Raw genomic sequence first — 27,430 nt, 5'->3', positions numbered from 1 at the left:
TCAGTCCATAAAGTCAGATACGGAAACGAGCCTAAGCGTTTCTGTTTTCATGGATTAACTTTCAGCAGAGTGGATTATATTCAGTAAATTACCGCCCATTAGCCAGGTCTAAAGCAAAAATACGTGAAATACACCGCCAGCTCAGTCATTTTCAGCCGAGGACTGCAGTTTCGTGCTTATTAGCACTCATCAGCCCGGCAGAGGAAAGTGACTGAGCTGGAGATGGAAAACCTCATAAGGAAGCCAAGAGTGCGAAACAAACTGGTAGCTAATATAGAATTAGCAGACCAGACGAGTGACCGAAGCTCAGTCACTTTCTTATGCCGGGCTGATGAGGGCTAATAAGCACGAAACTGCAGTCCTCGGCTGGAAATGACTGAGCTGGCGTTGTATTTCAGAGTGGATTATGTTTAAAAATGCACAGAGGGAATTTTCTTGATTTTAAAACATTTTTTTCTCTTTTTTTTAATTAACGAGGGAAAACGTAAAATGCGGGAAATTCATAAATAACAAACTTTCCATCCGTGTTAAATTAAAATTATTAATGTACGGAAAAACTGGGACCTGATGATAAAAATCATAAAATGTGGGGAAAACGTAGATTCGAGGGACGTAAAATCGGGGTTTCTCAGTGTATACGATCAGCAAGAATGAAGATAAATGTTACCATGCAACAATTTTAACAATTTTCCAGAGCATTTTTTGAGAAAATTCAAAGTTATTGAATTTTTTCCGCTTTTTTGTCGTTTTGAACCACTGTGCGCCCTTCGAAGATTAAATTTATGTTCCTTAATAAATATATCGTAACTGGCGTCCGATTTCTGAAGTTTGACTAGTATTCCAGATTTAATATTTCATGACACCGTCTCAGCTTAATTTACAGTTATGGTAATATTAATTTACAGACTTAGTTGGAATTTTTTTATGTACTATGCTCCTCGATTACTAGAAGAGGCCTGTACAGATTAGGAAAATTCTTTTTCTGTTTGAAACGGTATACTTCTCCCTGTGGTCTAATAGTCTTCAAGTCCGGATATAAGGGATCCTGGAGAAATCGAGGGAGAGGATAGATTTAAAGACTAATTTCGCGTTTAGTTAAATTAGTGTTCAACTCAGGTGGATTGTCAGTTACGTTATGTAGTAGTTTATAGGAGCCCCGACTTCAAAAGGTTATAAAAAATTAAGATATCGTATATAATTAGTTAGGTACTAACTTAATTCATCCTATAGTAATTAAAATCAGTGTTTATTTTATAACTGGGTGTTTAGTTTAGTTGATTTTTGTACTGGAATTATAAAATAAATTTCATACTCGCGCTTTGTTGTTTGTAAACTCATAGCGTCTCACTTAAAGAAACGATTTTTATGGGGTTTTTTTCTTTTGTTTTTTGTATTTTTGTTTAATGCATAGAAGTGATCTAACTTAAGACCCAAACCTTTGCTTCACCATATTTGTTCTTTAGAAAAAAGTTATGGGCATAAAATAATAAACTTCATTCAATTTAAATATCAAACGATTAAATATAAAATCCATTGTTAAAGAAAGTGCCCCCCATAAAACAAAGGTACTTTCTTTACTCAATGTTAAAGAAAGTACCATAAGACATTCATATTAGTCAGGGGTGCCCCTTATGGGCGAGGGAGGGTGTTTTGAGGGGTATTTTTCCTTTTTAGGGGACTCTTCCTTTGGGGGAGTACCCTCCTAACTATTTCCCCTGCATTAATCATTCGTAGTCATATCGCAATTTTTGAATAAAGATTCTTCTGAAGCAAACAGGAAATTCATTTAGTATCATTGTTCTAGTAGTATTTTTATCTTCATATATACAACATCATAGCAGATACTCTGATTCTAGTGTGGTATTGATCTATAACGGGGCCAGTAAAGAGAAATGTGATTTTTTTCATCAGTTACGTGACACGTATTATTGTGAAATATAAAATAGTTAGGAAAATCGTTGATATTTAAATGGCTATAAGTAGATTAACGCACAAATAAATCCTGTAGAGGAACAAAGATCAGTTTTTAGTGCCAATCGTATAAAATGTTATGAGCAATAAGAATTTTTTTTTAACCGACTTCAAAAAGGACGTTCTCAATTCGTCAGAATCTTTTTAGGTATGTCCCCTGTAAACTCAAACACGCATAGACCAATTTGGAAAATTCTTCTTTTTTCTCTCGTTTGAAAAGGTATATACTTCCCAGGTGATCCCATGGTTATCAAATCAGTATCTGAAGCTGGAATCCTTGAAAAATCAAGAAAACTCTTCAAATTATATGTGCAAAGTTAAAGTGATTTAGGTTGTTTTTTAGTGACTCGTGATTTGTTTTCGGAAAGCATACTTTAATAAAGTCAAACTGATGACGAAGACAATTTTCTTTGTAAATAATTGCGCATTTGAAAAGTCTTCACAGTCTTCGGAAGTCTCCGAGATGCTGTGCTCTTATTCTTTCTCTACTTTGTTCATCTTAGCTGTTTTCAGACTCCTGTGCTTTCTCACTCGAGATGTACGTAAAGAGTGAACCACATACTCTACCGTACGTACTTATTTTATATTTACACCACTAAAAAGCAAAAAATAAGTTATTTTCAAATAAAAAAAGAACCGACTTCAAAAAACAAAAAGGAACTGAAAAGTAAAAAAAAATAATGGATCATACTTACATACGATTTTTTACCCAAACGTATAAATCAAATTTATCCTGTACAAAAAATCACTTAAACTGAACACCCAATTATAAATCAAACACTGATTTTTATTACCGTACGATGAATTATTTTAATATCTAACTAATTATATACGATCGCTTAATTTTTAATAACCTTTTGAAGTCGAGGCCTCCTAACGTAACTGAGTAGGTTTAGATTTGAAGACCAATTTCGCGTTTAGTTAAATTAGTGCTCAACTCGCGTGAGTTGTCAGTTACGTTAGGTAGTAGTTTATAAGAGTCCCCGACTTCAAAAGATTATTAAAAATTAAGAGATCGTATATAATTAGTTAGGTATTAAAATAATTCATCGTACAGTAGTAAAAATCAGTGTTTAATTTTTAATTGGGTGTTTAGTTTAGTTGATTTTTGTACAGGAATTGTAAAATAAATTTGATTTATACGTTTGGGTAAAAAATCGTATGTAAGTATGATCCATTATTTTTTACTTTTCAGTTCCTTTTTGTTTTTTGAAGTCGGTTCTTCTTTTTATTTGAAAATACTTTATTGTTATTGTTATCATTACTAGAGAATCTCCCGTCAAGGTATGACGGGTGAAAATAGCTTCTACATTTGAACGAAGCAATTGCCTGTCTGGTGATGGTTGAAATTTCAACATGAACTCCAGTGGATTAACCATAAACTCCAGTAGATAGCGTTCATTGTTGACCTTTTTTTAGTTTCTTCATTCTCCTAAAATGAGTCTTACCAGTAAAACAGTTAAGTTACCGGATCCAGTTCAGTCTTGTCAAAAAAAAAAAAAAAAAAAAAAATCATTTCCCTGCATGGGGCCAAACATTACCAAAAATACTATGAAATTTTCATGCCTTGGCGCGAGTTTCACTGTCAGTGACGCCAGGAGCGTTACTCGATCATTCGATATTATATATATATGAAGATTATTATTATTATTATTATTATTATTATTTTTTGGTGCAGAGCGTCTTTTGGGAAAGGAGGATCTTCCTGTCCAGGAGGACTTGCCTACCATGAAGATTTTTACGAAAGTGGTACGCATTAGTGTACTGAATGTCCTCCTGTCTTAAATTACTATCCAGGACCTTTTGGCCTGGTCTCTGATACTACTAAGTGACCGCTGGGCTACGAAGTTTTTAAAATTAAAATATGTTCGCAAATCTGTGATTGTTGATGGCAACAGGGACATAAAATGTATCATTTGATGATTCCTTATGTTGCTTCAGCTTAAACACCAACCTACAGTACATAAGTATACTGATGAATTTTATAATTCGATTGTTTTATGAATGTCCTACAAAAACACTGGAGTAATTACTCCGTAAATTATTTCTCTGACTGCAAAGATTTTTTTTCTAAAAATATTTTTTTCTTAAGGAAGAACAGACAAATCGAGGGGGAAGACACGTAATTTTCACCGTAATTGTCCCATATTTGCTTTAAGTACGCATTACCTAAAAATTTGTCATTTATCGTCATATTAAGAAAAAAGCTTGGGAAACTTGACTGAAACTACGGCGCAGTTTGTATCGAACGAGGTTCAATGGTTTGCTCTCTGCTCGCAAATAATGACATACCTAAGCAATTTGTTACCACACTATTCCTTCTAAAAGAGTTTTATTGTTCTTTTACGACGTATTGTTTCCACTTAAGTTTTGCTTTTCAATCGTTTGTCATAATTGAAGTCTTCATAGGTATAGAATCTGACGTTTTTATATAGGCTATTAGTTTAAAAGGTAACTATGTTAAAAAATATTACAATAAAACGGATAGTTTTCTGTATACTTGGCATGCTTCATTAGCCAGAAAATCAACGTTTAATTGTTCTTCTACGGATTAGATGAAATGTATCCGGCTTCTAGGTGGATGTGTTTGGTCTTTCAGTTGTTTGGAGTGCTGCTTCTTCCTTGCAAGTTTTGATCACGCTCTAAATTATAAGTTTGTAATTATTTTTAATTGACTTGGTTTTCGAAGTTGCAGCTATTTCGTTCTTTTTAGAAAAACTGCTCCTAAAATCAATTCGGAATTAATAGGGCCACGAAGAGCCAAGGCGGGTTCCTTGTCAGTTTAATCGCAGGGTACCCCCCCCCCCCCCGCATAAAGTTTATACTCCTCTTAATCCTAGCCGGATCTCTATAAAAAGTTCCCGACTAGGATACCATGGCCTCTCGTCGGCCCTGGAAATTATTACGGAAGGAAGTGGCTCCTGATGAAGTGAGGAGTCCAAATAAAGAAGATTCTGATTTGGCTTCGACAGATGCCAAATCAGTGGTAAGAGAAGATTTCAGCACATATGCCCGATTTAGGGATAATTCTGAGGGGGAGAAGGAAGACGCAACTGCTACGGAACTTCCACAGGACTTTCGGACCCACCTATAAAACTAGCATGTACTCCACATGTACCCGGTAGATGTTTGGTGGAGTGTACTTCGAGCCCGGGAGCTTCCGATTTCATGTCCAATGCCCTATCCCAGGGGTTCTCAAAGTGAGTGCCGTGACACATTGAGGTGTTTCAGGGAGATACAAGGGTAACGCCAAGTGCGTATCAGTATATAGGTATACATACTTCTTCTCTATAATATATAAGTATGTATAATCAGTTATACATACTTATATATTATAGAGACTAGAAAATCGCCGTCAAGATGTGACGGATGAAAATAGCTTCTACGTTTTAACGAAGCAATTAAATGTTTGGTGATATTTTGATAGTTGAAATTTTAACCGTAACTCCAGTGGATTAACCCTAAACTCCAGTAGATGGCGTTCATTGTTGACCACTTTTTCGTTTCTTCATTCTCTTGAAATGACAGTTTTACCAGTAAAACAGATGTTACCGGATCCAGTTTAGCCTTGTGACATTAATGCCTTTCCCTGCATTTTAAACATTTCCAGAACATATTATCAAATTATCATGCCGTGACGCGAGTTTCATTGTTGATGACGTCAGGGGCGTTACTCGATCATTGACTATTATATATGAGGATATACTGGGGTGCCATGAGAAAATCAAATTCTGCAATGGGAGCTGCCAGTTAGAAAAGTTTAAGAACCCTTGCCCTATCCGTTAAGATTCCCTTAGCCTTCAAAAGGGTGTTATCACAACAAATGAACCATACATATTTTCTTTCTGACGGTCTGTTTCATTTAGTTTCGCCTTTATTGGGTGATTTTCAAATTTCCCCTTGGGCAGCGTTAACTTTATTTCTAAGTTGCCCAAAATGCTTTTAAATTCATTTTCATCATACATTTTTATGAAATTATTTGGGTCTACCTTTAAATTAGCTTAACTTAATTGTTTTTATTAATATTTGATTTGAATTTCGAAACTACTATTTTTACTATTTTTTAAAAGTAGTTTCGGTAAGCTGTTTCCTGATCTAAAAGCAAAGTGTACTTTTTAGATAGTTCGAAATCAGCGCTTGAACAAAATTTTCAGTAAATTTAAATGCTATCTTAAGCAAAAAACTGTTTAATCATTTATTTATTTTTAGAAACACTTTTTGACTTGATGACAGTCAGAGATAAACAAACACTTTAGCGCTGAACCGTAAAAGTATATTGAACAACGCTACAAATGCATTAATTTGTTACAATGGGTATAATGCAGTTTCCTTTTCCTTTGCAAATTGCTTTTATTGATTTGTCTTGTTAACTTTTATTGGGAACAACGCTTTTTGTTAAGAACTTGTAATTTACCTATAACTTTGGAAATATTTCTGTATAAAACCTTCTCCCATGAACATGAAAAATCCTGTTGTTTTTTAAGCTTTTATCTACATGTCTAGGTTATAACACTGAAGTCATTTTTCAGACGTTTTTCTTGAACAGCTATGAGACGTTTTAGATTTCTTTTTGTAGCATAAGCAGTGTACTGTGCAGTATGTTATTATCTGTATAAATATGTAATTAACTAGGAGTTATGTAATCAGAAACACGTCTACGCAAAACGTTATTCTCAAGACTTTTATAATTTTTATATTTAAAGATTTCACTTAAAAAAGCATCTAAAATCTTGGGTGAAAAAAATTCAGCAAGCTAAAAATGTCTATATATGATTTTATCTTAATCAAACTGACGTCTTTTCACTTACTAATGCACAAGAACGGGCACAAGGGTGGGGTGATGGGGGCGATCGTCCCCCTCCTTGAGCCGACATGCAGGAACTCTCTTTTGGCATATGAAGTTTGAAAAACGTAATTTTTAAACCATCTTCAATAATATTACAAAAAAAAAAAAAAAAAGGCTCCGTCTAGGATTTTGTTTAGAATTGTAGTAGTGAAAACGTAATTGTGGCACATCTCTTAACACTTTAGTGACAGGGATCGGAACTTTGCACAAAATGTTTTTTCCCAAAACTCAATATTTGACTATCTTTTCTTAGATGACATACGATGGGTTTCTGGGGTCACCCCCAGAAATTTTTTTGAATTGAAGTCCGAAAAGAGCAATGGGGTTGTTTCCTTCAGTCAAAAGTAGTACTTTTTGTCACTGATAGAATAAGCAAAAAGAATAACATGAATCCAGAAAATACTTTCATTTTCCCAACAGTTATTTTTTAATTAATTTTTTTAAATGTCCGATTTTTGAAACAAGACGTGGCGTTGATGACGTAACAAATGATGCACTTTGCCGCATCTTTCTAACCGCGATTCCACGTTATGGTAATCAAGAAGCGAATTAAAATTGCGCTCTACGCTTGCTATCAACCATAGCGTTGCCAATACACGTGAGTAAAGATGCGAATTAAATATTTTGCTCTGTGAATGGCAACATAGAATGGCATTTCATCATTTGTGATATCATCGGACAGAAGCATAAACATTGAAAGCGCGCTGATTTAAGTAATTTTTTAAAAATATTAAACTTAAACAAACTATTTAAAAAATGGTCAAATCCTATGTTTTTAAGCATGCTCTTTCAGAAAAAAATACTTTTAAAATTTTGGAAACAACCCTATTATAGTCCACCTTTGATGACTTTTTTCAGAAATGGAAGTTCAAAACTAAAAAAAAAGTTTAATTTCAGACGATCTTCCATGATGTTGGGGTGGCGGAGGTTTTGTAATTTATAAAAGGGTAAGTATTCGAAATCAATCGTCCCCTCCTTGAATATTTTCTGGATTTGTACTTGCGTTTGAAACTTTTCAAAACGCCGAGTTCGTTTCTAATTAAACGCAGACAGCAACATAATCTTTCTGGTTCATATCATTTGCAACTCTTTCTGTGCAGTTAGCCTTCAGAAACAGCTGCAAATCTATTTCCCCTAATGATTTCTTTCTTTCTTTTTTTTTTTTTTTCACTTTCGAACGTGATATTGAAACTTGACACGATCGAGTGCTTTATCTAGCCATGTGCATTGGATAATGTTCAAAATTACTGCAAAAGCATGATAAACTATTAAATAATTGCTTTTCTTTCATTTTTTATACATTTTTTTACATTTTGTAGCTATAATTATGTAGCATAATATCAGGGTCGTATTCGAGGGGTGGATTTTTGGGTTCAAAACCATTCCGAAAATTTTCAAAACTATCACAAAAAATGCTTTTTATTACATATTTTTGCTTAAAAAATTATTATTACTATTTTAATTTTATTTATTTATTTATTTATTTTCAATTTCATTTGAAAAATAAAATTTTATTACTGATGAATTGTCGAAGCTCAGACGTAGAAGTAGTTTTTATTTTTATTGTAGTTGTTGCGAATATCATTTCGTTTAAAACAACACAGCATTTTATTTCAAATCTTGAATTTTTCGACGCAAACAAAGCATCAAAATTCTTTAAATTTGAAAGTATCAAACCCTATAGTTAAGATCCTCACATAAATAATAGCCGATGGTAACTTAACAGTTTCACTAGTAAGAGTGAGTCATTCCAGGGTAAATGAAGAAACGGAAATAATTAACGCTATCTACTGGAGTTTATGGTTAATCCACTGGTGTTAGGGTTTCAACTTCAAATATCAAAATATCACCAAACGGGAAATTGCTTCGTTCAAATGTAGAAGAGTAGAAGCAATTTTCACCCGTCATACCTTGACGGGCGACTTTCTAGTTTTTTAATAAATGTCAAAATTAAGGAATTTAAGAAGTGGGTTAGAATAAAGACTTTTTTCAAAATTTACCGGGGGTGAAGTTATGTTGTGCAGACATCAGATCCCCCCTCCTCTTCATTTAACAGGTACGTCATTTTTTACATTTGATCATCTTAATGCCCTTAACGCAGCTGACCTTACTTAAAAAAATTATTGCAACAAAAATCAATAGAATATACAACTGAAGTCAAATTTTATTGGTCATGTAAGATTTCCCACGAAAGGTGTTTTGTAAAACCCTTCCCGAAACAAAGATCTGATTACAGACCTGAATAATATACAATGATAATATACTGTGACGTGACTTCAGTAAACTTCAGTTCGCAGAAAAGTTACTCGCACAATTTTTTAAATTATCTTCTCAAAAAAATAAATAAATAAATAAAAAATAAATAAATAAATAAATAAATAAAGTATATTTTATGAATGTTTAACGCTTTGTGGGAGATTAAATAAATTTAGGGTAAGGTCACCAGTAACAGAAAAGGGTCTAGTAACAGACAGTCATAAGTTTGGATTTAAATAATAAGCCTTTTAGGCGGGTAAAACTGATGGTGATGTGGCCCATGCATACGATGCTATCTAGTGTTATCAGAGTGAATTTTATGAGCCAGTTGGTATTTAGCCATTGGAGTCCGAGACGGACTGATTTTGGAGTAAAGGAGTCGAAGTCGGAGTTGAAGGCACTAAAACTCTTGGAGTAGAAGTTGGAATCGGTCATATTTCCTCTGACTCCACAGCCCTGTAGTTAACAACGCTATTTCCACAATGAAAACACCTGGTGATGTACGAATACAAGTCAAGAGGGGGGTCACATATAAAATCTCAGAGCTTAATTTTCTTCTGAGTTACTCTCTTTTTATGAACTCTCTTTTTCACACTATGTTACTATTTTTGTTCCTGCACACTTTCTACTGTAGCTTGGAGCAAAGAATTTAAATTTGTACCCGTCTGGATACTATTTCTTTTTTGGCCTAGAATAGCAGATGGGCCACTGCCCTAGCCACACCCCAAACCTTCATTAAGTTACCCATCCTTTCTAATTAAATGTGAACACGATATTAGAAAACTGAATCAAAAGGCTTATTCTTCTCAAATGAGATCGAATGATAAGACCTCTTTATGTTTTTGCTTTCTTAACACGTGGAGATGATTATTTGCAGTCTCCCTTTCTTAACTTAGTCTTGACTTATCATTGAAATTTGAGATTGGGCAATTATAAGCGATGCAAAAAATTCTGAAAATGGATTGTAGTCATGAAAAAGCGTTCATATTATGCTAATGACTATAGATCATTTTGTATGATAAATGACAATAAGGATCCTCGCTAGTTGGTTGTCTTGCTTACTTAAATGACGGTAATCTTTGATGTAGGACGTAGAAGGCTGTTAGGTACGTATAGCGGCGTTATAGTATTTACTCCTCATTATGATATGTGTGTAAAAAGAATGTTACCGTGTGCGTTATCGCGTGTCTTTATTGTAATTTGGACTTCATTTGCTTGGGAATTCGTAGTAAGTTTTCCCCTATATACTGATGTTTCATTTTACGGCAGCATAAGCTACAGTTGGCGCTAATATAATGCTAATGACTAAAAATTATTTTGTATGATAAATACCAATAAGGATCTTCGCAAGTTGGTTGTCTTGCGTATTTAAATGACGGTAATCTTTGATGTAATACGTAGAAGGCTATTGGGTACGTATAGCGACATTATAGTATTTACTCCTCATTATGATATGTGTGTAAAAAAGAATTACCGTGTGCGTTATCACTTGTCTTTATTGTAGTTTGGACTTCATTTGCTTGGGAATTCGCAGTAAGTTATCCCCTATACTGCTGTTTCATTTTACGGCAGTATAAGCTACAGTTGGCGCTAATATTATGCTAATGACTAAAGATCATTTTGTATGATAAATACCAATAAGAATCTTTGTCTTGTTTGTTGTTAACTAGTTTGTTGTTAACTAGTTTGTTGTCTTGCTTATTTAAATGACCTTAATCTTTGATATAGGACGTTTAAAACTGTTAGGTAGGTGTAGCAAGGTTTTAATATTTACTCTTTATTGTGCTATGTGAATTAAATTAAATGTTACAGTGTAGGGTAGACAGGGACACATTTACGAGGAATTTTTTTCAATTAATTTTCTAATTTTTATGGTTGAACCAAGGAAATTTTAGACATTGTGGTATTATGGAGCAGTTAATGAAGTCAAAATTTGAATATTAAGTTGTTGCTCAGCTTGTGTTTTTAACCGTAAAAAAATGTTTTTTGAGTCCAAGTCGGTGGCGTAAACTTACCCCGAACACGGGGCAAGTTTATGCATCGAGTGGGATACGTTCACGCATATTAAAAATGATACCAAATAGTAGGTGAAATTGATATTTAATCAAATTTAAATATTTTATTTTTCTTAAAAACTTTTAAAATGAGAAATTCACAAACAATTAATTAAAGATCACTTTATAGGCTAAACTAAAATCATAGGACTTATTGCTTATTAAAAACAGAAACTATTTAGTCATCGTCTTCAGCACTGTTAGATTTTACCAACAAAAATAAAGTCTTTCTTTTCGCATACTTGTCATGGGACTGCGTTTTGACATCTAAGACGTTGAACCCTGACTTGTCCTTTTTTCGATTGGTTGTGTGCTTTCAAACAATAGATGCAAGCACAATTCTCTACTTCGTAAACAGAATCGTTCATTAATTTCTTTTTTACAGAATGTACCAACTTTTCCCTGTCGCAGGTTTCGGTTTCATACTTTTTCCTTTGATATCTTCTATTTCTGCTTCAATAGAAACTTGTAAATTTTAAAGTAATTTCTCCTTTTTGTTTCGTTCTACCCATTTTGTTTCTTTTCTTTGTAGCTTCTGACTGCTCTTGTCTGGAGGCCTTCTTAAATATATCAGTTAGGATTGTGAGCATCCTCTTTTTTTTCCTTTCCTGGTTCCTAAGCTTTTGTCCCACTTTTTCAAATGGTCTCAGTTCGGGTAGTCATATGTGATGATGTGGAAGGCTTACTATGAAAAAATTATTGGACTATTGATAAGCCATTTTATTATTTTGACATCTAACGTGGTTCTGTTTGAACTTAATATCTTACCAACTTTAAAATAAAGAAAATGTATCAGAGGCTGAATAGTGTATAAAGTTAAAACTAAACAAGCATGAAGACTCTATGATGGAAAATTACAAGATACGAATCTTTTACTTAATTTAAAGTGAATGCTTATATTTAAAATTAAATAACCTGAAAATACTAAAAGTTTGAAACAGTACAGAGCGAAAAAAAACGTCCAAAGCCCGTTTAGAAGTAAGACAGAGTAGTAAGACAGTAAGAACGCGCGTAAATGTGCCCGACGAAAATGCGTAAACGTGCCCCGTCGGAGAATTTGGATTTATTTTTACCGTGAAAAAAATTAATAACTTTTCTGTCCATACAAACACAATTCCCAAAAAAAAGTTAAAATTCTGCTAGTTTTTATGTGTTTATTTGTTTTTAGCAAGGTATTATTCATTCAAAATAAGTTTCAAAACGTTCAACACAAAATTTACTCGGCTTGGTAGAAAACATATTTTTGCATCCGCATGCTAAACGGAAGCTCGATTGATGCTCAAAAACTTGTGAGAATATTTGCTAGGGAGCAGCATCAATCTGCTATGACTGTTGGCTCTCCGGTTATAACTCGTTTCTGAAAAAGGGCTCTGCGTAAACGTATCCAATGCGTAAACGTGCCCCGGTCTACCCTACTTTATCACTTGGCTTTTTTGTAATTTGAACTTCCGTTGCTTGGACATTCACAGGACGTTTACCCCTGTACTGCTGTTTCATTTTTCGGCAGTATATGTTGCAGTTAGCGTTAATATTATGCTCATATCTAAATATCATTTTAAAAGATAAATACCAATAAAAATCCTTGCTAGTTTGTTGATACAAACTTTAAATCTGTTTTTTTTTTTTTTTTTTTTTTTTTTTTTTGTAGACAATTTATGGCTACTTGACTTCAAACTGTCAATATTATTCATAACACCAAATGAAGTTGATCAGTAGTTTTGGAAGGTTTCAAAATACATATTTATACCTCACGACGGGCTACACGGATCAGTTTCGCGGGCCGCATATGCCACGCGGGCCATAGGTTGGGCATGGGTGCCACTGACTTAGAAGAGGGGAAGACCCGTTTTGTGAAATTTTGGGCTTTTGTACTGTTTAAAATAAAAATTAAGTCCGGTTTGTAATGTTGTAACACTGCCTGGTACTAATTAAAATCAAGAAGTGTTTTTAGTAATGATGACTAAATCGATATTTTACACCAATCACAAAATTTGTATTTCTAACGTTCTATCTACCTACCTATATATTTATATACAAATTCATAAAACACATAATTAAGCTTTGCTGTAAATACTTTGAAAATTATTCAGGATTTTTTTTTTTTTTTTTTTTGGAATCGACTGCCATTCATATCGCAATATGATCGTCAAAAACTGAGCTGGAACGAAAGAACTTTTTACGAACCTATGGATCTGAAAACGAGCGGGGGACACCTAATGCTTTTGGCCTTCTACCACAGTGATTTTTTTTCTCATTAAAAAAAAACTATAGGAAAAAAATCGTTTCTCTAGTACTCAATTCAGTATTGGTTTATTACAATCCCTACTTCGATTTATTTTGAGCAATTTAAAAATTTGCTACAGAGTTAGCTATTTATACTGCATTATTACAGAGTTAGCTATATTTATTTATTTGCTACTACATTAGTTTCCCGCCATAATCAATGCTTTATTTTTTGTTCTTTTTTTTTTTCATTTTAAAATTTGTTATGAAAAAAAAACGTTTTTTTGAAATTCAATTCAGAAATTTTTCATTACAATCAATACTTCGATTTATTTCGAACAGGGTTGGCAAGGTTTTGGACACTACGGCAAAAACCAAGGTAAATACTGTGGTTTTTACCGTCCTGTCCCAAACCCTAATGTCCAAAACTACATTTTTAGAGAAACTGTATTTTGTGAGAAAATATCAAAAACAATAAAATGTGTCAATGTTATGTTTATATTGAATATTTATTCAATGGTGAACGTTCAAATGCGAACATATATGTAACGCAATTAATTATACAACTGATTCTAATCTAGTCACATAGAAGTTGAATTCTTGATTAAAAAATTTCAATTTGTACGCATGAGTTTTTTTTTCTTCTTCTTTTTATTCATAGTAGTATCCAAATTTTTCGACATTTATGCATGAGTTCAAATGAAAGTGTTTAAAATATAATGCAATTATTGACTTAAATGCAATAAATGATAATTTTTTGCAGTTACAGAATGTATTATATTAATTAAAAAAGAAATTGTACAAGTTTTAAATTTTAACTTGTACAATTGATTGTAATTAAATATACACATTGATATATTTAATTATCAATTTATTGTTCGTTAATCTATGATTTGAAAAATAATTAAATCAAGTGAAATTTACAGTCGAACCTCCATATATCGGACTTGCACATATCGAAATTTTCTATATATCGAAATCCGAGCAAATTTCCATGTTCATTACATAGAAAAATTGTTTCTATATATCGAAAAAATCTCTATATATCGATTTTTTTTCCGAGACATTCATAGATTTTTTTTCCACTTAAGACTTTGTCTCATGAAAAATGATGGTTATGGAAGAAAATTATGTTCACTTAAGGTTGCAACGAAACTCATAAGGAATCTGGGGTTGAGGGTGTGTAAATAGGTCGTTGTTTCGTTCTGGAGTTCTAGAATTCCCTCAAGTTTATTTCAAATCTTAGTTGTAACCAGTAACATTGTAAAATCGGTTTCAAGCTCTCCCTTTTGTCTGCTGATTATCATTCCTAGTCTTTTTAACTGCAGTAAAAATCATTCAAGTTAAGTAGATTGTTTTTTTACTTTTTGCTCGATTACATTGTGTAAACGAAAATCACCTAATGTAGCGGATCAAGTTGAATTGAAGAATGAAGATGTATGAAGGCGCAAAAATGTAATTTCTGTTATTTTTTTAATTATTTAACTTTTATTTAATCCGATGCTCGTATCAATTTGAAATTGGGTTTCATACACACAAAGTAGCTCTAATTTTAATGTTTTAGGAGACTTTTAGTATAAAATAGGATCGTTTCTATATATCGAAATTTCTATATATCGAATTTTTTTCCGACAATTTGCTACTTCGATTTATGGAGGTCCGACTGTATATGCAAAAACCGTTAAAAAAATTAAGCCTTTTCACATTTAACAACATTCTTTTGAGTTGCAAATGGAATCTAAATTAGTTGTCTTGGTAGTGTTATGAATTTCCTTTCATAACTCTACCAACTGTTACATGAGTAAGTTTTTATGTAATAGAGTTAGTTACAGGCACATTTTTAAGTAATATATTTTTAAATGAACATTTTGAAGAAAAATATTATCAAATACACAAAATTATAACTTATTAATATTTATATTTTTGCATTATGAATAGTGCAGAAAATGCGAATTGATTAGATTGCTCCCCTTAAGCTTTAACATACTTTTGGACAGTTTAAGATACTTTTTAGATCGTTGTGGTCGGTAAAGACTACCTGCCCTGTCCTACACCAATATCGGGCAGTCCAAAATCCAGCCCTCATTTCGAATAAATTGAAAATTTACTTCAGCAAATGTTATGAGTTTCTCGCCAAGATGGGGGGTTTTTTCCTTCAAACATTCGTTGCGGAAAAAAAATCATTAAACTGAAATTTGATTTAGTAATGTTTCACTACAATAATACTTCCACTTATTTTGAGTCATTTAAAATTGTTTGCTTCCTAATCCATTTACGAATACTCGTCACCTTCGTAATGTATAATAGATTTATAACGGTTACAACGCTCATTAATTTTCATCCTTTGATGTCATCCTTACCGTCATGCTATTGACCTTCACGTCATTAACAGCATAAATTACGTAAAACCTTTTTTCCTCTCCGTTGAATATTCACCGGCACGTGATTGTTTTTGTTTGAAAACTTATATGACTAATTCATGAAATAAAAACAATAAAAAATAAAATAAAAAAAAACATTTATCTTAATCAACATCATACTTTTCAAGCTCTAACCCTGTCTAATTTGACAACCGCAGCTGGGAAGTATTATCCTCATGACATAGCGAATAGTCAACACCCCTAACGTCAGGTCTTGTCTGGCGTTCTTTAAATCTTGGAAAATTCTGGAATCCTCTTACCATTTATTACTTCGTAATGCCCTTGAGCATCAATCAGCTAACCCATGACCTTGGTAAAACAGGATTTGGGGCAGTTTCAAGCGTAACTGAGTGTTTTTCTTTTTAAATAATTTCTGGAGTTTAATTACAAATAATTGCTTGTTTGGACAAGATAATTTGAACAATATCAAAAGAGCTTTACGGTTGATGCAAAGATTAAACAGAAGGGTCAGTTTGATCTGAATAGCTGATTTTTCTTGCTCTATTTATACTAGTTTTTCAAGGTCATGTTTATAATTTGTTTGCTATGTTTATGTTATTTATGGCTGGATGAACGAGATGTTCATAGCGCTTCTATGTGATTCAAAAATTACCAAATTCGATTAATGACCAGGACTGCGGAGTCAGAGTTGGAAAATTTTGGGCGAATGAGTCGGAGTCGGAAGTCGAAGGTTCAAAGTTTCAAGAGTCGGAGTCGGTCCTTTTCCTTCAAAGTCCATAGCTCTGCCAGTGTTTGCGGAGTCAGAATGGTTTTGGGGTAAAGGAGTCGGAGTCGAAGTGTTGAAGGTTCTAAAATTTCCGGAGTCGGAGCCAGAGCCGGTCATTTTCCCTCCCACTTCGCAGTCCTGATGATAATTGGGACGTTTTGAAATTGGGAGGCGCTGACAAATTGGCCTTCTTTCCCTTATCGTTATCAGGTTCTGAACAAGAAATTCCGTCCAGAACTAAACGATCGTACTTTTCCGTATACCAATAACGACTCTCTAGTATCTGATCGATATTCTCAAAATTAGCTAAAAGCGCATCTAATTTCAAACATAACTTTTTGGCATTTTAATCTGATTCCTATTAATAAAATATGCCTTGCTGATCTGAAGAAAAAGATGTGTACAAAAAGGAAAAAGAATAACAAATTAAGTAGTAGCACCTTTTATACAAAGCAGCTAATATATTTTATCCATTAAAAAAAACTTGATTCGCTCTCAAAAAGAAAAAAAGAAGAATGAAAAAAAAGCTCATTAAAATTAACACATTATGTCAACAAAAAAAAAAAAAAAGTTTGTTTTTACCCTGTTGCCAAAAAATAATTTTAAAGAATGAATGCATGTACTTTCAAAAAAAAAAAACAGAAAACAATAAAATGTCAACTTAAAGAAAGAATTTTCATAATCAAAAAAGAAGAAAAAAAAAAAAAGCCAGCGCATATTTTTATGTAGAAACATAAAAGGCTCCGAACTTCTCCGTCAAGCACTGAATTCATAATTTTCAACGCGAAAATAAAAACAAATCACATCAACAATAATTATTTCAAAGTAAAAGCCATGGCTGCGAAGTCGGATTCAAAGTGAGTCTCATTTTGAGGTATAAGAGTAAGATGCGGAAGTTGAAGGTTTTTAATTCTAAAGGCGGAATTGGTCATTTTTCCTTACAGTCCGAGACACTCAATATTTGCGGAGTCGGAGTTGGTCACTTTTCCTTCGTGTCTAAATTTTTGCCAAAGCTACGGAATCAGAATCGAAGTCGGGAATTCAGGGTCCGACGAATTTTCGAGTACAGGAGTTGGAGTCGACTGTTGTAAAGTTATCGGAGTCCGAGTCGGGAGTTAATTAGTCATCAAGAGCTATTTCCAACAAAATTTGTTTGAAGTAAATCCACCTTTAAGTTCGGTATCTTAATTTCCCCGTAGGGGCTAATATTGAAGAATTTGAACTGTTCAAAATTGAACGGAAAATTGTTAAAATCAAAAGACATTTTCTATACTTGTTCCTCATCAAAATCTATTTCCTAGAAAGTTTGTTTGAAGCTAATTCGCCTCAAAGTTCGGAATTTATATTTGTTTTGAATTTTCCCGTAGGCGCAAATGTTAAGTTTTTTTAAAACTGTTCAAAATTGAACAAAAAATTGTTCAAATCAAAAAATGAAATATGGGAATAAGGTAACCATGCCGAGATTTTTCGAACAAAAAAAAAATATTTAATTCGGACTATTCACTCAAAATGTATAGGGAGCGTGGGAGAGGGCAGACAGACAGACCGACAGACATTTTTCCCCATCTCAATACCCCACTTTCTAAGTTTTAATTTTTCAATATGTAATTACTGTATCTATTTTTGACCCCCTTTTTTTTTTGTCTTTCGCGATATTTTTAAGATTCATTAAGCCTTCTTTCATGCTTTTATCTCCTTTCTCTCACGTTTACTGGGAAAATAGGCTGAAAACCATCTAATGATGATAGCTTTAGAAAGACAGCAACTTTTTTTGGCCTTTGGTTAAGAAGACTTGGAGATTCTAAAGTAGATAAAACCTCAAAAATATAGGATAACTTCTCCTATAAAGACACCTATAGTGAAGAGGACTTTAACTGAGCCAGAAATTTTCATCTTTGAACGTGTGGTCACCAGGCTTTAAAAATATCTAAAATGAAAACGCTTTGAGAAAAAAGAGTCATTAAATTTTTTTTTAACATTTTTACAGTAATTAGGCTTTAAAATCGTTTTGAGTGAAAGGGACTTTCGAAATCTTGGAAAATTGTTTTTGCTCTTACCGTGATCAGACTTTGAAAAAAGAATAACTTAAATCGAAATCGATGTTTTTTCTTGATTATGCAGGTAATCAATTCGTAGAATGTAACTACACAAACGTTTTAAATTGTAATTGTAATCATATTTGGTTAATAATGAAATAGTTGAATCTTTCTTTTCTGAACCAAGTCAAACGCCAAGTTTTCGAATTTCAGGAAAAAAAATTACATCATCATGATAATTTATTCAATAGGGGTAATAACACTTTTTACTGTGCATCTTTTTCAGTTTAAATTTGTGTAATTCTTAGCAAAAATCTTTGATAAGATGATAAAAATACTTTTTTGACATTTTCGAGCTTGACTTTTGACTGGTTTTTGAAATAAAGGGTTCATTTGCTTACTAGAATCTAATCTGTGATTAGCTTCTACACCTTATTCTAATGATTTTTCTTTAATAGTGCGTGCAATGATTATAACACTGTCGTATTCGTCTAAAATATAGTAGGCGTTCAGACAAAAGTCACTGTCAAAAACTCTAGTTTTGAGATACAGTCGGATCCCGACTTACGCGAGGGATGCATTCCAAGACCCCTCGCGTAGGTCGAAATTTCGCGTTGTGGAAAAGTGTTGTTTTTAAGATTTTTTTATTACCATATCCCATCATTTTAGACATTTTTAAACACCTTTTAAACTGTTTTTAGACCAGTTTTTAACTATATATTACCGTTTCTTACATAAAGAGCTGAATTTGCACCATATTTTTAAAAAAGCTGCATTATTCGACATAAAATACTGTTAGGATGCACAAAATCAATGATCAATGGGAGAAAGAGACATAAAAATAGAAGAATACGGTACGTAAAGTATGTGGTAATAATAAAACACTGCACTGTAAGAGTACTATACACTAGATACAATGAGTTGCATTTGCAACTTAAAAATTGAAGATGATGATTAATGCTGCGTAATCTGATCGTCACTCTAATAAATTTTCAAGTACAGCAGCTTCACATTTACTTGTATAACATTTACATCTATGGTAACACCCCTCTTTCAATGTCTCTATAATCTACAATATAAGAGCAGATTCCAATTTCATATTGTTTGCATTTTTCTTAAACACTACTCTGCGAGCTTCATATTAAAACTAAGGTCTGGATTTATACGGATTGTCTTCTCTTAACTTTTAATTATACGTATGAAAAATTCCCAATTGTCATGCTATCTTCGACCCACATTTTAGTTGATCAAATGTATCAAGAATCTTTACCTTCTCTTAAACTGTCGCAAACTTTCGCTTTTCGTTTCATCTTCAAATTTTAGATGAAAAAGCATGCCTAGGTGCCACAATATTCCATCACCTTTCATATTTGGAAAAAAATAAAAGAAAAATGAGGAGTGGTGATACATGCATACTAATAAAGCTACGTTTAAAGTGCAGTGTGCGGAACTTGCGCAGTCAGTGATGCTGAAATAATGAAAGTGCATTCATGAAGTTAATGTTTAATCGTCAATAACAAAGCCTAAACCAAGCATCACGATTCCTTTCCAAATATTTTCGTGTTGAAAGCGAGAAATTCGCTTTAGCTCTAAAATTCGTTGCTCCTGAAAAACTCGTTTTATAGCCATTTCGCGTAAGTCGAATCGCGTTGTTGCGGGAGTCGACTGTACTGTCAGTTTAAGTTTAGTATAAAAAATTATTATACAGGTCCTTAACCCCTACAGAAAGGTTGTTACTGAAATTTTTAAAATACATAACTGGTTTACATCATGAAATAACTAATCGGAAGTTCTAACCTTCTAACTGACCGTAGTAATTTAATGAATGAGTTCTGCAGACTTCGAAGTATAGCCTGAACACACATGCTCCGAACAAAGTTATAAATTTTTTGCAAGTTGGCTTTCATGCCTAGTTCTTTGCTTATAGTCATCTGCAACAATAAAAAGTCTTTGGGGTATAAAAAGGGAAATGGTGACCTAACTTTTTGCTCCTGTTGTGTCCCTTTCATTGTGAAAAGCTTCAGTTTTCTTTTACAACACATTTACCTTTGATGCAGGCCTTTGTCATATTTATGGCCATCGTAAAATCTTGATGCAATATCTATGCAATGTCTCCCCTTTTCAGCCCAGTGCATTGGATACAAACAATGAATGACAATCTACTTAGATGCTTGGAATATCTACTTAAAGGTTATGAAGCTTTTCAAAGTAACACAACTTGATAGTTATGATAGTATGAAATCCAAAACTAGTATTGAATTTGTAGCATCAGAGACACAAAACTAAATATAGAGCGAAAACTGATTTTTTTGACAAATATGCTCTGTGCATTAAGGCTGGAAAAAAAAAGAGAAGTTAGTCTATACGTATGGGGAAAGAAAAAGAAAAAGGAAGGGCTCCATATATGAGACACTCTTGTTTAAATTATGATTAGAAAAAGTAATATGCTATAATAAATAAAAATAAATAACTACCTCTGTGCTAGGGAGTCGTTCATGAACGAACGGGTCATAAAGAACGAATCCTTAAAATGAACGGATCCGTTCGTTCACTGAAAAAACGAACGACCGTTCTTTTGAACGGTGAGCAGTTTGGAACATTGTATTGATGCACTTGTGATAAAATCGCATTTTTTAAAAATTATACTCATCTTTAAATTTCTAAATCTCACTCAATCTCAAATTTCCTTTTTCTCAGGGCAGTACAATATATTCATTCAAACTTTTTTACTATCTGCTTTATTCATCATTTTTCTTTAATCGTTGCAGTTCATTTGCAATTTACCAATGTATCCATTAGTAATGTTTTGTGTAACTTGTTTGGGATACAAACAAAATGTTCGAACAGTTCACTTCCTGCCCCATACACCTGCTAAATTCCTTGTCACGCTTTCTGTCGCCAAAATTATATCTAAAACTACCTTTTCTCAATTTTCTAGCCATCATTTTGTCTAACATCCCTATCAACTAACATTTTTATTTATTTGGCTTTATTTTTAACTTGCTTGGCTACTTCCAATTAGCTTATTTTACATTCAATAATTAGAGATTTTCAATAATCAATTTTTTCCCCATTCAAAAAAGTTACGTTTTTTTTCTGTTCTAATCGGTACTGTGGAATATTTTTGAAGCTCCCTAATATTTAAGGAGAGTTTTTTAAAATTAAGTAATCCGATACTTCGGCTGAGCTACTGATACATTTGTAGTTACTTTTGTAGTCACTTTTTTCATTATACATGGTTTATTGGTTTTCTACATTCATATTAGGGCCGTGATTAGGGTGTGTGTGTCCCCCCCCCCCCAAAAAAAAAGAAAAAAGAAAGAAAGTCAATTTTACAAATCACACGCCCTCTTATATTTTTTTTCTTTTAGGTGAAAACAATTATAAAAAAAAGTTTCAAATTATTTGAACAACGACAACCCCTGCTGACTTGAGCCTGAAAGTGTTACACAGCCTAAGTGAAATAAAAATTAGAAAGTTTGAAATTTAATGTTGATAAAACGTTGCCCCTACAGCCCCACATGTAAAAAAAATATTTACCAAAATTAAAAAATATTTAAATGTCCAGCAGAAGGCCTAAAATTTTTAATTTTCTTCAAAAAATTGATCTTTTTTCCATATATTTTTTGAAAATGTAAAATAAATTTTAAGAAGTTATCAAACTGAAACATATAAATAGTAAAGTCGTAATTAACGTCAAAAAGAAAGTTTTGCTCTCTGGCAATATACTTAATTCTCCCATATAGTACTAAAATACGGAATTTTTGAAATTTAAGCTAAAGTTTTCATTTTAAATACATTATTTTTTTAGTTATTCATTTGTAAATCTTGATTTGAAAATGTGTTCGCCAATAATTTTTGCACTTGATATTTTATTTAAATGCATATGTTGTTAAAAAAATAATAATAAATAGAAAAAACAGCCTTGTGTTTAAAACCGAATCTAAAAAAAATTTTTTTTTTGGAAATTTAAAACTGCATTGGGGCAATGACAAGAATTGAAGTGCAGAGCATTTAATTTGACAGTTCTTCTTGCAATTAGGTTCTGGCGACTACATAAATCAGCTGATGTGATAGCTGAATGTATAGATTTTTCAGATATCACTTCCAACGATACTGGAGAAAGTTCCATTCAACGCTAATTATTGACTTTACTGTTTATATTTTTCAGTTTGATAACTTCTTAAAATTTACCTTGCATTTTTTTTTTATCTATAGAAAAAAAAATCAGTTTTTTGAAAAAAAGTTCAAATTTTAGGCCTCCTGCTCGACACCTAAATATTTTTTAATTTGGATAAAAAATGTTATGGTACATCTGAGGCTATAGAAGCAACGTTCAAAATTTCACATGAAATTTTGAACTTCTGAAATTTTTTTTTATTCGGACTAAGACACAGAGCTGGTTCACACTTTCAGGCACAAATCGGCACGGGTTGCCGTTATTCAAATTGTACAAAACTTTTTTACAACTGTTTTGACTTAAAGGGGAAAATATAAGAGGGTGTGTGGCTTTAAAAACCTATTATTATCTTTTTGGGACATCCTAATATACAGTGCTGAAGCTGGAAAAACTAATAACTATTTTTGGAATGGCAAACATACTTTACCATTTGGCAACTGAGAAATATCTTACAAAATGAAGTATAATTGCTTTATGCATCTAAACCTGAATAAAGTTTTTGGATTAATTTTTCATAGGCATATTTTCTTACTTTAGATCATTTTAGTTATTTTTCCTTCAAAGAATATTAATGATCTAATAAAACATTTCGAGTGTACATTTTCATGTACGTGAGTATGTCGTGCAGAAAGATAACTTGCATCCTTTTTAAATGAACGAAGTCGTTCAAACGAACGAGTTGAATGAACGGATCAAAAGAATGAACGACCCTCTAATGAACGGACCATTAAAAAGATCGACATTGCCCACCTCTACTCTGTGCCGAGAAGTAACAGGAAATTAGCCAACGTTTGTAGCACAAATAAGATATAGTGGCCACCACTACGTCGGTAGTGGCCAGTGCTTCATTATTAGAAGTTTTCAAGGTTTATGTTTGAAAAAATGGGATTCCAGGTTTTCCAATGGATTTAAACGCGAAGGAGGTTATATCTCCAGCACATTTTATGCACTTATGAATCCATTGGGAGATCTAGAACCCTGTTTTTTTCAAATATAAACTTTGAAGTGGCTAGCACAGAAGCACCGGCCACTACCGGTGTGTTTATCTTATACAGATAACTGAATACACGTGTTTCGGTTCTTTCTTGTTAATATGCCATGATGCTTATTATTATTGTATCTTACCTATAATCAGTGTAAATGATTAAAGATCGGTGAACATTTCAAAAAGCAAAAGCATTGCCATATTATCTGAAAAAGGGAACAATTTAACGAATCTGAAAAATTTGGGAAAGGTTTCCTAATATGGAAAAGTGCCCACATAGTACGAAAACCAAAAAAGCTAAAGATATTTCCTTTACTTAACAGAATAATAATATGTAATATCAAAGAGAAGTACAAATTCTTCTACATCACCGCACTGAATTGATTTCTAAATTTTCCCTAAATGAAGTTACTGAAGTCCCCCAAACTATATCGGAACGAAAAAAATTCCAGATTTATTCGGTTTTGACCGAATTCTCTATTTGCTCATGTCCGGTATCCTTGTTACTAGATCAAACAATACCACGAGACTTTAGTTTCTTGATAATCAAGAGCATTATCGAAATTCTTTGCCAACTCGGACGTTGGCGATGTTTTTGTTTTCTCTAAGTAAATAAATGTATTTGCATTTGTGTTATTTATCATTCGATGCACCGTAAAACTGTTTGTCCAGGTAACGATGTAGATTATTTATTTACGCAAGTAGCTGTATAAGATAATCTTCGAGGAGTTGATAATTGCACGACACATTTTAAGGACAATTATAATACAGTTATTATATTGTATTAAGAGTATAATCTGTATATTTTCTGCCAAAATTATTTGGACAAATGATACTTCGTTGCATATGAAGGACTGTTAGATAGTAGAAAATGTTATTTCGAGTTTTAAATCACAATTGTGCTCTTTCATTTTAACAAATATTTCTAATTTATAAATTTTCGTGAACTCTTTAGCAGTTTTTATTGCAGCCTTCTATTGTGTTTACCTCTGTTTTCATCACTACTTCCTTCCCATCAGAATGATTCATTAAGATTTATTATTTTGATGATGTTATATTAATAATAATAAAAGACAATTTTCATGAGTTTCATGTACTTACGTATCTAGAAGAGTTTGAAGACATAAATATAATTATTGGTACTCGAAAGAAAATATGTACTTTTAAGTCAAATTAGTTTAATTCATAAAAATTTTCTGATTGTAAGTAATTCTTGCCCAGCACTGCTTCTTTAAAAGCTCTTAGAAAATGAGCACCTTGCCCGCTACTATGAAATCAAGAACATTGAAGATCACTAGAAGAACAAATGTAATTAACTTGACTGGAAATTAGTTCCCACAAAGTATACCTGTACATCTCTTCATCGTTAATGAACTCCCGTATGATAGCATAAATGATTACAAATCATATCGTGTAACATATTTGCGTGTCTATTTTCTGTTTTTTTATCGTTCTCTTCTTTTTTCTGTTACTTCGATTTATGTAAGAATTTATGCAAGCGTGTTAAAAGGAATTTTTCCACGCAAAAGCTCATTCAAAGAAATAGAGTGAGTCTTAAAGTCTTCCCTGAATGTAATAGTTTATTGGACAAAAACCAATGTGCAGTGAAGATTATACACTTGTTTTTACAGGGTGTTTTAGAAAAGTCTTCTCTACTTTTAAATCTTGTAGCAGCAAAAAAGTGAGAGATAGCAGATAGGAAGGTGAAATAAATGGTACGGGTTAGATATGTAGGTCAGGGATTTTTTAGTCTCCAGTTTTCAAAAATAGTTCAAATCAGAGATAGGGCATAGAGGCGCTGTAGTCGCAACTGTATTTCAAATAGTGAATGAAAGTTTCCTTATTTGACAGGGGCCAAGTCTTATTGAAATGGGTTCGATGTGACCACCTTTGATAGTAGTAACATAATGCAATTGAAGGGTGAAGTTTAAGTCACTCGTCTCTACTGAGATAAATGCTTATATCTTAAGCTAGTGACTTCGAACTTTAACCTACAATTACATCATGTTACTGATGTGAAAGGTGACCACATCGAATCCATTGCAAAGAGATTTGAACTCATTTCAAAAACTACACCTTCATAAACTATTTAAAAGATATTTGTGACTACAATGCCCTGTAATGTCCAACCTTTGAAGTTTAATTTGGAAAACCGACGTCTAAAAAATTCCAGACCTGTCTGTCCAACATAGCATTTGTTTCACCTTTCAAATTCTCATTGTTTTGCTGTTATGTCATTTATAAGCAGGAGAGTCCTTTCTGAAATACACTGTACATATTGTAAAGGAATCTGTAAAGATTTTAATAAAAAGACTAAATTCAGTGGGAGCACTTTGGTTTGCTCAAAGAATGTTTAGGCGGTGGTTCGTAGTGTGAAACATTTGTGCTGTCACACAAGAGCTGGGGAAACCTAACCTGGTAGAATTGCGAAGGCTGCACAGATCCTAATCACAGTATCACGACGCTGACAAGTCAGGCTTGCCTCGACGAAGTCACGCTAGTAGCTTCTGTGACTTTGACTTATGAGTTTTATTATCGTCAACAAAGTCTTGATCCAACTTGCACTTCATGTATTCTTGATAGAAAATATCTACAGACATGATGGAGAGAAGTAGCCCAAAATGCTAGCACAAAGTTAGTTGTTAGTTCATATAGCCTGGTGCGTGATGTCATACAAACAATATAATCAATAGACATCATTAAAATTTCAATTTCAAAGATAACTTTTCAAACTATATAGAGGTACTACTATATTAGACATAACATCATAAATCCTTTCAGTATATTGTAGTATTTGAGCATACATCAGTTTAATACAGTGATTTTCTCCGTATGGGAGAAATATTATTTAATTTTTACTTTTTTCGAGATAAGTCACCATCGTTTGCTGGTTACGTACTTGGTATTTTCAAAAATGAGATATTTCTCACAATGACATAATTCTAAAATAGGATTATACGATAAACAAACAAATTTGATAAAGACCTTGACAGTCCAACTTCGATCGTAAACCTCCTATTCGTTTAGAATTTCTAATAAAAACGGAGCAAGCGTAGAAGCTACGCGTGCTTGAGAGTAACGTGTTTTTCGCGCAACTGTCTCCAGTAACTAGCTCTTAAAGTCATTCAGGTGTTCCAGGAGAGGGGAGAAAAATATTTCTGACAGGCGAAGACTGTTCAAACAAGAAGTTGAAATGTTGGTAAATATGCTACTTTGCGGATCGAATGCTTTGGAAGATGGTAAGGCTTATGTGAGCTAAACTCACAGTTGTTTTAAAACTATTAAATGTTAATGAGCTTTGAATAGCAACATTTGAAGTTTGCGTTATGAAGAACTAAAGAAGGAATAGTACAGTCACTAAGTAAATGTCGATTCAATAATAAGTGGTGTTTAGAAGATTTTGCATGGAAGTTGTTGGACTATGTTATTTTGATTTATGCTGACTTCATTTTCATTGGTGTGTAAAGAATGAAGCTTACGATGAAAAGGGAGAACATTTAAGCTTACACTTATTAACGGAATTTATAACGGCAAACATATTAATCATATGTTTTAAATAATGAGTTGCTTTGAACATTTCTAGAGTTTAGATGTCCATTAAAAAGAATGTTTCTTAACTACATTATATACAACTATTTAATTTTGAAACTGTGTATGTCTTGCAAATACTGTAGTTAGCTTCCAATGCCAAATGGAATTTTCTTTTACTCACATCTACCATTAATGAGTTTT

The 27,430-nt window shown here is 32.8% G+C and overlaps 1 protein-coding gene across 2 annotated transcripts in view; it reads left to right on the top strand.

The window, feature by feature from the left end:
* The window catches only part of LOC129221465 (G protein-activated inward rectifier potassium channel 3-like), a 93,255-nt gene that overhangs the window by 34,126 nt on the left and 31,699 nt on the right, over positions 1-27,430 (top strand). Inside the window, exon 1 of one of the 2 annotated variants that reach the window (XM_054855946.1) lies at positions 26,873-26,937. The exons of the other annotated variant lie outside the window; for it this stretch is intronic. The gene's annotated coding sequence lies outside the window, so the exon portion shown is untranslated. Of the gene's footprint in view, positions 1-26,872; positions 26,938-27,430 lie in introns of those variants that run through there. 2 annotated transcript variants of the gene reach the window in all.

This window comes from Uloborus diversus, chromosome 4 (assembly GCF_026930045.1).
Source record: "Uloborus diversus isolate 005 chromosome 4, Udiv.v.3.1, whole genome shotgun sequence".
Lineage (NCBI taxonomy): Eukaryota > Metazoa > Arthropoda > Arachnida > Araneae > Uloboridae > Uloborus > Uloborus diversus.
The sequence above is the reverse complement of the archived record's forward strand: the minus strand, read 5'-3'. Positions and strand labels throughout refer to the sequence as shown.